The sequence below is a fragment of the Mus pahari genome, chromosome X (assembly GCF_900095145.1).
Source record: "Mus pahari chromosome X, PAHARI_EIJ_v1.1, whole genome shotgun sequence".
NCBI lineage: Eukaryota > Metazoa > Chordata > Mammalia > Rodentia > Muridae > Mus > Mus pahari.
The window spans coordinates 55,033,697-55,044,346 of NC_034613.1; positions in this window are offsets into that span (position 1 = coordinate 55,033,697).

The following is a 10,650-nucleotide window of genomic DNA, read 5'->3' on the forward strand; positions in this document are numbered from 1 at the left end:
AAAGCTTCTGTAGGGAAAAAAGATACTGTCAATAAGACAAAAAGACCACCTGTTGATTGGGAAAGGATTTTTACCAATTCTAAATCTGATATGGGACGAATATCCTATATATACAAAGAGCTCAAGAAGCTGAACTCCAAAAATTCAAATAACCCCATTAAAAATGGGGTACAGAGCTAAACAAAGAATTCTCAACTGAGGACTACCAAAGGGCTGAGAAGCACTTAATAAAATGTTTAACATCCTTAATCATCAGGGAAATGCAAATCAAAACACCCTGAGATTTCACCTCACCCCAGTCAGAATTGCTAAGATAAAAAATTCAGGGGATAGCAGATGCTGGCAAGGATGTGGAGAACGAGGAACACTCTTCCATTGCTGGTGGGATTGCAAACTTGTACAACCACTCTTGAAATCAGTCTGGCAGATCCTCAGAAAACTGTACATAGTACTCCAGGCAGATCCAGCAATACCTCTTCTAGGTATATACCCAGAAGATGTTCCAACTGGTAATAAGGACACATGCTCCACTATGTTCATAGCCACCCTATTTATAATAGCCAGAAGNTGGAAAGAACCCAGATGTCCCTCAACAGAAGAATGGTTACAGAAAACGTGGTACATTTACACAATGAAGTACTACTCAGCTATTAAACACAGTGAGTTTATGAAATTCTTGGGCAAATGGATGTATCTGGAAGATATCAGCCTGAATGAGGTAACCCAATCACAAAAGAACTCACTTGATATACACTAACTGATAAGTGGATATTAGCCTATAAACCTAGAATACCCAAGATACAATCTCCAAAACACAAGAAAATAAAGAAGGAAGACATACATGTGGATTCTTCATTCCTCCTCAAAATAGTGAATAAAGTACCCATGAAAAAAGTTGCAGAGACAAAGTTTGGAGCTAAGAGTAATGGATGGACAACCCAGAGACTGCCCCACTCTGGGGTCCATCCCATAATCAGCCACCAAATGCAGATACTATTGCATATGCCAGCAAGATCTTGTTGAAAGGACACTGATATATCTATTTCTTGTGAGGCTATGTCAGTGTCTGGTAAATATAGAAGTGGATGCTCACAGTCTTCTATAGGATCGAACGCAGAGACCCCCAAAGGAGGAGCTAGAGAAATTACCCAAGGAACTGAAAGGGTCTGCAACCCTGTATGTGGAACAACAATATGAACTAATCAGTACTCCCCAGAGCTCATGTCTCTAGCTGCAGATATAGCAGAAGATGGCCTAGTCAGCCATCATTGGGAAGAGAGGCCCCTTGGTCTTGCAAACTTTATATGCCCTGTCCAGGAGAATGCCAGGGTCAAGAAGTTGGAGTGAGTGGACAGGGTAGCAGGGTGTGGCGTGTTTATAGGGGTCATTCGGGATAGCATTTGAAATTTTAATGAAGAAAATATCTAATAATATAATTAAAAAAAAAAACCAATGCTTTTTTTCTGTCTTCTTTTGTCTCTGTCTGTCTGCCTTTCTGCCTGCCTGCCTGCCTGCCTGCCTGCCTGCCTGCCTGCCTGTCTGTCTCTGTCTCTGTCTCACTGCCTTGAGCTTCTGGACCTGAAAATACATTAGCTACTGCTATAGCACCTACTGTCATATTACCTGCCATGATGATTATGAACTCACCCTCTGAATTTGCAAAGAAACCCCCTAATGAAGGCTTCATTTTATTCATTTCTTTAGTCTTTGTGTATCTTCACAGTAGAAAATAACTAACACAGAATTTTGTATCAAAAGTGGGATATTGATGTATAAGTCACCTTTTTTGAATAAATATGCAGAATTTTGTAACTTTGGATTTAAATACAGTTGTATTAATAGTATGCATACCATGACACTCAGTTAAAGTGGTTTAAGATGGAAACAAAATTACTAACTGGGATACCAATTCTTGTGATACTTTGACAAAGAATGTAGTTGCTTTTTGTCCTAGCCTTTAGAATCTGGCTGAGGATAAATGAAAGAATTTCAGATACTCTTGGTAGATATTTCAAGAAATCTTTATATTGACTGTGTCAAATAGTTATTACTCACCATTCTTATGGGGCTTTACAATGAAAGTAATCAAGCAAGAAAAAAATACAAAATGTAAAATCTGGGAGAAAAAGAACACCAGGGAATATATTGTTGGAGCCTTTATTTTCACTGAAAGAGAAATGATCTAGCAAACGTAGGTAGACAAAGAGTATGCCACGAAGAAAGGTTAGTTTATAAATAAATTTTAAGCAAGAATGTGGATATCCATACATATAAGTGAAAAGTATATTTTATCTTCTAAAATACAAAAAATCCATTCAAAACAGATAAAAGCAAATAAACATTGTAACTGAAAGCACAAATATCCTGAAATAGGATATAATATAATATATATATATATATATATCATATTATTCTAGGCAGCATTTTTATACAACATGAAAATACAGACCACAAAAGGGAAAAGTAAATAAGAAGTCAGATAATATTTTACTGAAGAGCTTCTGAGCTGTCACAGAAATAATCAGCAAAAGAAATTCAAATTATGTAGTGAGAAAATATATGGAAATGCTCTTTTAGTCAATAATTAATTTTATAAAATATTAAATATATATACTCAATAGAAAAAATAACTGAGTGGAAAATAGACCTGAACAGGTAAAAAACTGGTCAAAGGTATATGAAAATTAGTTTATTATAACTAAACATCAGAAAATTGTAAATAAAAGTCACAATGAAATATCCCACTATAATTGTAAGAATGGTTATTCAACCTCAGTACCCATCAACAGAGGAATGAATAAAAGCAATATAGTAATATATTCAAAGGGGTTTTATTCATCCATAAAAATAAAATCATGATTCTTTTAGGAAAGTTATATCATGTCATATGTAAAGTTATATTTGGTTATATTGTTCTATTATGCTGACTGAAATACGTCAGACTCAGAAATAAAACTGCTGTATCTTTTCTCTCACATTTGAACTTGAAATTCAAATCCACTCTATCTTTGCCTCTGTCTCTGTTTCCTCTGAGAGAGAGAGAGAGAGAGAGAGAGAGAGAGAGAGAGAGAGAGAGAGAGAGAGAAGAAACTAGAAAGAGAGTTATAGAAATAGAAGAAAAGATCTGGAAGTGTATATGACAGAAAATCAGAAAGGGGGCTACTCTGAAAGATACTAAGGAACGCTCCATGGGCAGCTAGAGGAAAGGTAGAAGGAAATGAGAGGACGAACAAATAACTTTGTATATATGAAAATGCTATAATGAAACCTACATATTACATTTTAATTAAAAAGATTGATTAAAATATAAATAGACCTGTTTGTTGGCAAAAATGTTTAGAAAATAAACCCGCCTATGTTGTTACTTATCATATAGCTTATTGAGAGTAGAGAAATCAGTATATAGATTCCTCAAAAAGTTATAAATAAAACTTCCATATGTTCAAGTTCTTTTTGCATGTATATAATAAATTCAGTATAATGTCTACCAGGTGATAAGTGGGTACAGAAAATATGATATATATTTTCATTATATATAAAATGAAATATTGTTGAAACATGAGTTGAGTAGTCCTTTATGTGTTACTATGTGAACAAGGTTACCTTAAATTTGTTATAAATGTATATACCATTTACTGTCATTAGAGATTACTACATGGGATAATGGATATATAAATTATATATAAATTAGCTCAATAATAATCATCAATAATTTATACATGTATCAAAACACTGTGTTTTACACTTTGAATGTATATATCTTATTATTTAATTATATATGTCAACAAAGCCATAAATTAGGAAGACTTTTTTCAGCATGTTGGAAAAAAATAAATATTTAAAATCCAAAGGAATAGTAATATTTAAATAATGTCTGTAACTTGCTCAAAATTCCTAGAAAAAATGTGCAAACCTAATAGAAAATGGGCAATTAATGCAAGGAAGAATTTAGAGATAGAAAAATCTGAATGATAGTGTACTAAGACACATTCAATGTCGGGTAAAGCCCCCAAACACCACCACCTGAGAAGCATCTATTGCATCAATAACACATAAAACAATGACATTATCATGCCTTGGAGAGTATAAGGAAGAAAAGAAGCTGTCATAATTGTATAGTGAAATTTGCCTGAGTGAGCAGGCAAGGTATGAAGTAAAATGTGTGTGTGTGTGTGTGTGTGTGTGTGTGTGTGTGTGTGTGCATGTGTATGCCGTATTGCTTGCGGTATAAATACTTGTTAGTGTAGGTGTGCGCATTTGAGTGTGTGCATTCATATAGAGGCCAAATGTTTTTATTTCCCTGATTATTCTCCACCTAATTTTTATTAGATATTTTCTTTATTTACATTTCAAATGTTATCCCCTTTCTTGGTTTCCCCTCCGAAAACCCCCTATCCCTTCCCCCTCCCCCTGCTCACCAACCAACCCACTCATGCTTCCTGACCCTGGCATTCCACTCATGTTTTCTGACCCTGGCATTCCCCTACACTGGCACATAGAGCCTCTCCTTCCATTGATGACCGACTAGGCCATCCTCTGCTACATATGTAGCTGCAGATATGAGTCCCCCCCATGTGTAGTCTTTGGTTGGTGGTTTAGTCCCAGGAAGCTCTGGAGGTACTATTTACTTCATATTGTGTTCCTCCTGTGGGGTTGCACACCCCTTAAGCTCTTGGGTTCTTTCTCTAGCTCCTTCACTGGGGACACTGCTCAGTCCAATGGTAGGTTGTGAGCATCCACCTCTGTATATAATGCATTCCACCTTATCCAGCTTTTGGGAATTATGGGTAAAGGAACTCATGTTCTCATACTTAGTGGCAGTACTTTATGTACTAAGCAATCTTCCTATCTCTAAAAAGGTGTTGATTTGAAAATTTTCACAACCTTTGGGATGAAGATAGCCAATGGGTTTGAGTTATGAGGCCCTATAATCTTACTCATCTCATCTTTGTTCTCTACTTTGCAACTGCCTATAAAATTGCCCAGCCTTCCTTGTGCTTCAATAGTCATGCTTTCCTCATCATTCAGAATTCTATTACCTTCAGCTTAAACAAAACAAAACAAAACAAAACAAAACATCTTCCTTGAATTAACTTTTACATCAAGTATTTGATTTTAGTATTTATGAAAATTTTATGAAACATTTAAAGTCTTAAATTTGTGTGTATCTGGACTCTGTGTTAAAATTCATAGCTATGGTGCTAAATCTTGAGTCTCAGATTGATCAGATTAAAAGATGTCTAGATCATTAAGACACTTTTGTTTATACATGTCTTGTTTGCAGAGATAAGTAGATAATGAGGAATTAGACCTACTCAATGTTTTAATATATTAACTGATTTGAGATGTAAATTGATGGTTGGTATGTGATAGAAAATTAAGAAAGGGAGGATTAGATAGATGAAGATAGGTCACTTACAGGTGTAGTGTGTGTGTGTGTGTGTGTGTATCCTTGTCACTTGTCCTTTCTTTGATTCTTTCTGTTTTCTGGTTCCTGGCTACAAGGCTATGGGAGGTAAGGCTCAGTCACATGTCCAAACTGCTTACTAGAAAAAAATAAATAAAATAAAAACCAAAGCCAAAACATAGTCCCATATTGTCAAGTCTAAAGTATGTAACAAAGATAGACCAAAGAATGTAAAGAGACTGTCTCTATCAAGTTTCGATATGATGATCAGGGATCAGGAGAAAGGGATTTGTATGATCTTTTGTCTTGACATGTACAATAGCACTATATTCACTCTTTGCATCCCCCAAAGGTATAATCATTGATTAATATTTAACATTTAAATGCACTTACTGAGAAAACACCCTGTAACTTTATCTGGGTTTATCTCACTTTCAAAGATTTCAAATATGCCAAAACCCACCCTGTTATTAGACCTCACAAGACCCATCTTCTTTGTAAATGTTCTTAGACTATTTAGTGATTAAATATGTAAGATTAAAAGAGAGCAAAGGGAAGAGGGAAATGTTGTAATTATAATCACAAAATAAAGGAGGGAAGTAATAAAAACACAGGTTTTGTAATCTCTCTAAGAGTTTTCACAAAGTTTAAGATCTAAGGCATCAATTAATACCTGTCTTTCTTTTACTCCCAGCACAAATTACACCAATAATTATTTGTGTGGTATTAAGTTCAGTTTTTTGATTTAATATTTTCCCAATTGCCTTTTAATAGGGTATGTTTTCACACTCACAAACTAAATTTAAGGATTTTCTTTTTACTCACACGAAGAAACTGTCAATAATTTATCTTCATGATATCATGAGGAAATGAACAAATTTGATATTTAATTTATTTTTTAATTTAATATTGAGGAGGTATGCATTAGGGTTTGTGCTAAGATGTTTTAATACTGAGTCGTTCATGAAAGAAAGTTAATGCAAAGTAATTTTTGAAAATCTGAAATATAAAAATAGTGATAAATTTAGTACTTAATATGCATATGGTATATACAATGCTCCAGGTGACTCATTTTCTCTGTACATTTGTTAAATTTGATAAATATGGTGGTTTATAACCTGAGAAAATTCATGATGAAGAACTACTAGACAATGAGCATTTAATTAAGATTGTTAAGTCCACACATACCATATGCCTATTCTTCAGAACAGCAGCTTCCGACTGAACTCAATTTTAAATATAATTCATATGATACTTTCAGGTTCATTTCATTACAAATATATTTCAGTTAGTGTTTTCTGGTGAGACTAATTGTCCTTTACAAAAGCACCCTTTTGACAGACATCATTACACAAGCAATTTGATGAGTCACTACTAACATTTGGACAGTTAACATTTTCCCCTGCTTAAGTTTGTACATTTTTTCAATATTTTATTAATTTCAGTAAGCCAAAAGAAAGAGAAATGAACCCATTTGGCTATTTACTATTGTAGAGTTCATTTTCAACTGCCATTTGTTTCTGTTAAGTATTGTAGAAAAATATTAATATGATTTGGTCTACTTGAGTATTTGAAGTATCTGAAGATGAATCAAAGTGGAATCTATGCCAAGAACTCTGTAATAAAACTATAAATAACAGTTTATGCATGGTGAACAGATTCACATTACTAATTAGGTTTCTATTTTCAAAAATCATCATTCTGATGAAATATACATGTATAATTATGTTTCATTTATTTTATTAATTTTTGATTATGGCATGGAGACTGAAAATATGCATATAGTATCTGTCTTGGTTAGGGTTTTACTGCTGTGAACAGACACCATGGCCAAGGCAACTCTTATGAAAACAACATTTAGTCATAGCTGGCTTACCTGTTCAGTCCAGTATCATCAAGGTAGAAGCAGGGCAGCATCCAGGCAGCCATGGTGCAAAAGAAGCTGTGAGTTCTACATCTTCATCTAAAAGCTGCTAGTAGAAGACTGGCTTCCAGGCAGCTAGGAGTAGGGTCTTAAGCCCACACCCACAGTGCTATGCCTACAGCAACAAAACCACACCTCCTAATAGTGTCACTCCCTAGGCCAAGCATATTCAAACCATGACAGTGTCATATACTAAATGCACTTTTACAAAGTTAAGACAATATTGACTATGCAGGGAAGCAGGTTAAATCTCAGAATAATATGGTGTACACAAATTAGAACTGAAAATCTGTCTGAGTCTAAGATTTACAGTAGTCAATGGGAAGAGGCAATTTGTTTAATACCCTTTGTGTTGACAAAATATCAGGAGATCATAGCCTACAGAATCAAATAAGCAGGGCTCCCATGTGCTCATAGCGATTGCAGTGACAAGAATGGGGCCTGTGTGGGCATGCATTAAGTCCTCTGTGTATATGTTATGTCTGTTATCTTGGTGTTTTTGTGGGACCCCTAAAAGGAGGAATAAGTTTGTCTCTGATGCTTTTACATGCTCTTGGGAACCTCTTTATTGTACTGTTGTGTTGCCTTGTCCAGACCTGATAAGGGTTTTGTCTTGTCTTACTGGGTCCTTTTTCAGTGCTGATTGGCTATCTTCTCTTAAACACCTGTTCTGCTCTGAAGAGGAAATGCTGGGGGAGTGGATCTGGAGGATAGGAGAGGATGAGGGAGATAGAAAGAGTGGAGAGAGGGGATACTGGTTCAGATGTATGCGAGAAGAATCTATTTTCAATAAAATAATGCGTGGGTCTTCATAGAAATTATACAGTATTGATAAAATATGGTTTTCACTTTCAAATTCTATTAATTTTTATGGGAGTAATTAATTAATTAGTTTGTTTACACCACTATATAAATATAATATTAGCTTTAAAACTAAGCAACTTAAGTATGATAATAAACATTTAGTTATTTCTATAGGTATTAGGATACCACATGCAAAGATAAAACTATAAATATTTTGTACCCATTGTCCTTTTTTTTATTCTGCCATTAAGTATGTTAAACAGAAGTACAGTAAATGGGGTTTGGAAACTAAGGCCACAGTAGAAAATATGTTAATCTCTAAAGAAAATGGTCCTTAGAAAAGGTGATCCCATGTAAAGTTTTACATAGATCAATAGATAGAAATCATTAGAAGTTGACTCATGACTAATGTTCTGAAACATAGACACTGAACGATGAGGGAAAATTTTTACTCACTCATTTCTCCTGTTATACTGTTAGAATATTCAGGTCTGAATTCAAGACAGTGCACTTGGAATACCTTGTGCTTGTATCTAGAAAGGCTGTCAGGGGAGTGCAGAATCTTCCCTAATTACCCAACCTATGTCTTAACTCAGTGAAAAAAATTAATAAAACATTAGCCTCAAAGTATTTAAGACACCTGTACTGGATAGCTTTGTGTCAACTTGACACAGCTGGAGTTATCACAGAGAAAGGAGCTTCAGTTGAGGAAGTGCCTCCATGAGATCCAGCTGTAAGGCATTTTCTCAATTAGTGATCAAGGGGGGAGGGCCCCTTGTGGGTGGTGCCATCTCTGGGCTGGTAGTCTTGGGTTCTATAAGAGAGNNGACTGAGCAAGCCAGTGGAAGTGAGCCAGCAAAGAACATCCCTCCATGGCTTCTGCATCAGCTCCTGCTTTCTGACCTGCTTGAGTTCCAGTCCTGCATCCTTTGGTGATCAACAGCAGTTTGGAAATGTAAGCCAAATAAACCCTTTCCTCCCCAACTTGCTTCTTGGTCATGATGTTGTACAGGAATAGAAACCCTGACTAAGACAACACCCATTCACCATTTGTAAGAGTAATAAGTTCATATGTATATGTAAGCCAAGACAAAATGAGGAAGTTGCATTTTACCGAATATCTGTGTATTTAATGAGGAAAATATGTTATACTATGGTCTATTTAAAAATAAGAAAAAACATTGAAACTAATATAATACAAAAACTCATAGATGGTACTACCATTCTTTTCTGTAAGGGAATACTATGAAATATTTAAACTTTTCAGAATCTTCACAGCTGTTCAATTAAAGTGTAGCCAAAAGATAGTTCATGATTGAATAGACCTGGTTAAGTTTTCATAAAATGTTATATAGTTACAGTGGCTATCCAATTGTGTCACACAAACTATTTTGCTAACTGTTAATACAGAAAATCTGCACAAAAGGGTCAAATATTTTATTTTAAGAAAACAGATATGTTTTAATTGACAGCATATTTGATGTAATAAAATGGAAAATAATTTATTAGCCCAATGAACTCTAACAGTAAATATGAAACATGGACAAATGGATAGTCCATACATTAAAATCACATTGCCATAAATGGACAAATACTAGGTTTAAAATAGAACCTACATACATGTTTGGAGAAAACCAAACTTTGTGAATGAATGAATTTGGTTTTAAAATGAAAGTTAAAATTGTACTTTTGAAAATTTTGGATTAAGGCAAAATATGAGTATCTATTCTCTCCTAACAATAACCAGCAATTAGGTATAACAGTCTTTTTAATGTTTGCTATGATAGATTTGAAATTGTGTTTTGTTAGTGTTTTAATTTGCATCATTTTATTTATTCATGAGGTTGAACATCTCTTATACCGTTATTGAGCATGATTATCGCAGTACAAGATATAGAAGGGAATTTTCTTATTGAATATTAGCATTATACTTAATATTGAAAAATTAGATTGGGAATAATCAAAACATTCTTGGAAAATATAGTAAAAGCATTTTAATGAATTATGGTTCAAATTAGTATAACTATTAGGAATTAATATAAATAATTTTATTTTTGAATTTATTATCATAATTAGATAACTAGGTTGAAAAACCATTACTACAATTAATACCCACTTTTAAAAGCACAAGAAATTCTTAAGGTTCAATTCTATCATTTTGTTTTTAACAAGAATAACTTGCACTATCTTTATCTGTGCATTTTTCCATCATCTATGTTTCTTCTACCACTGGAGTGTGAACTATAAGTAGTTAAGGATTATTATTTTTTTATTGCTATGTCTAAATGTGTACAAGCCTGTCACTAAAGGTGCTGAATATAGTTAAATGAATAGCAACTACATATGAAAACACTCATATATTAACTGTTGAATAATTAACATTTATTTTCTAAGTCTAAATTACAAATACATATTCTATCATTACAAAGATAATCAATATAATGTGCTACAAAGTTTCTTCAAAATGGTCTGGAATGCAGAGAAATGAACACTAAAATTGGAGTCCTAAAACGTC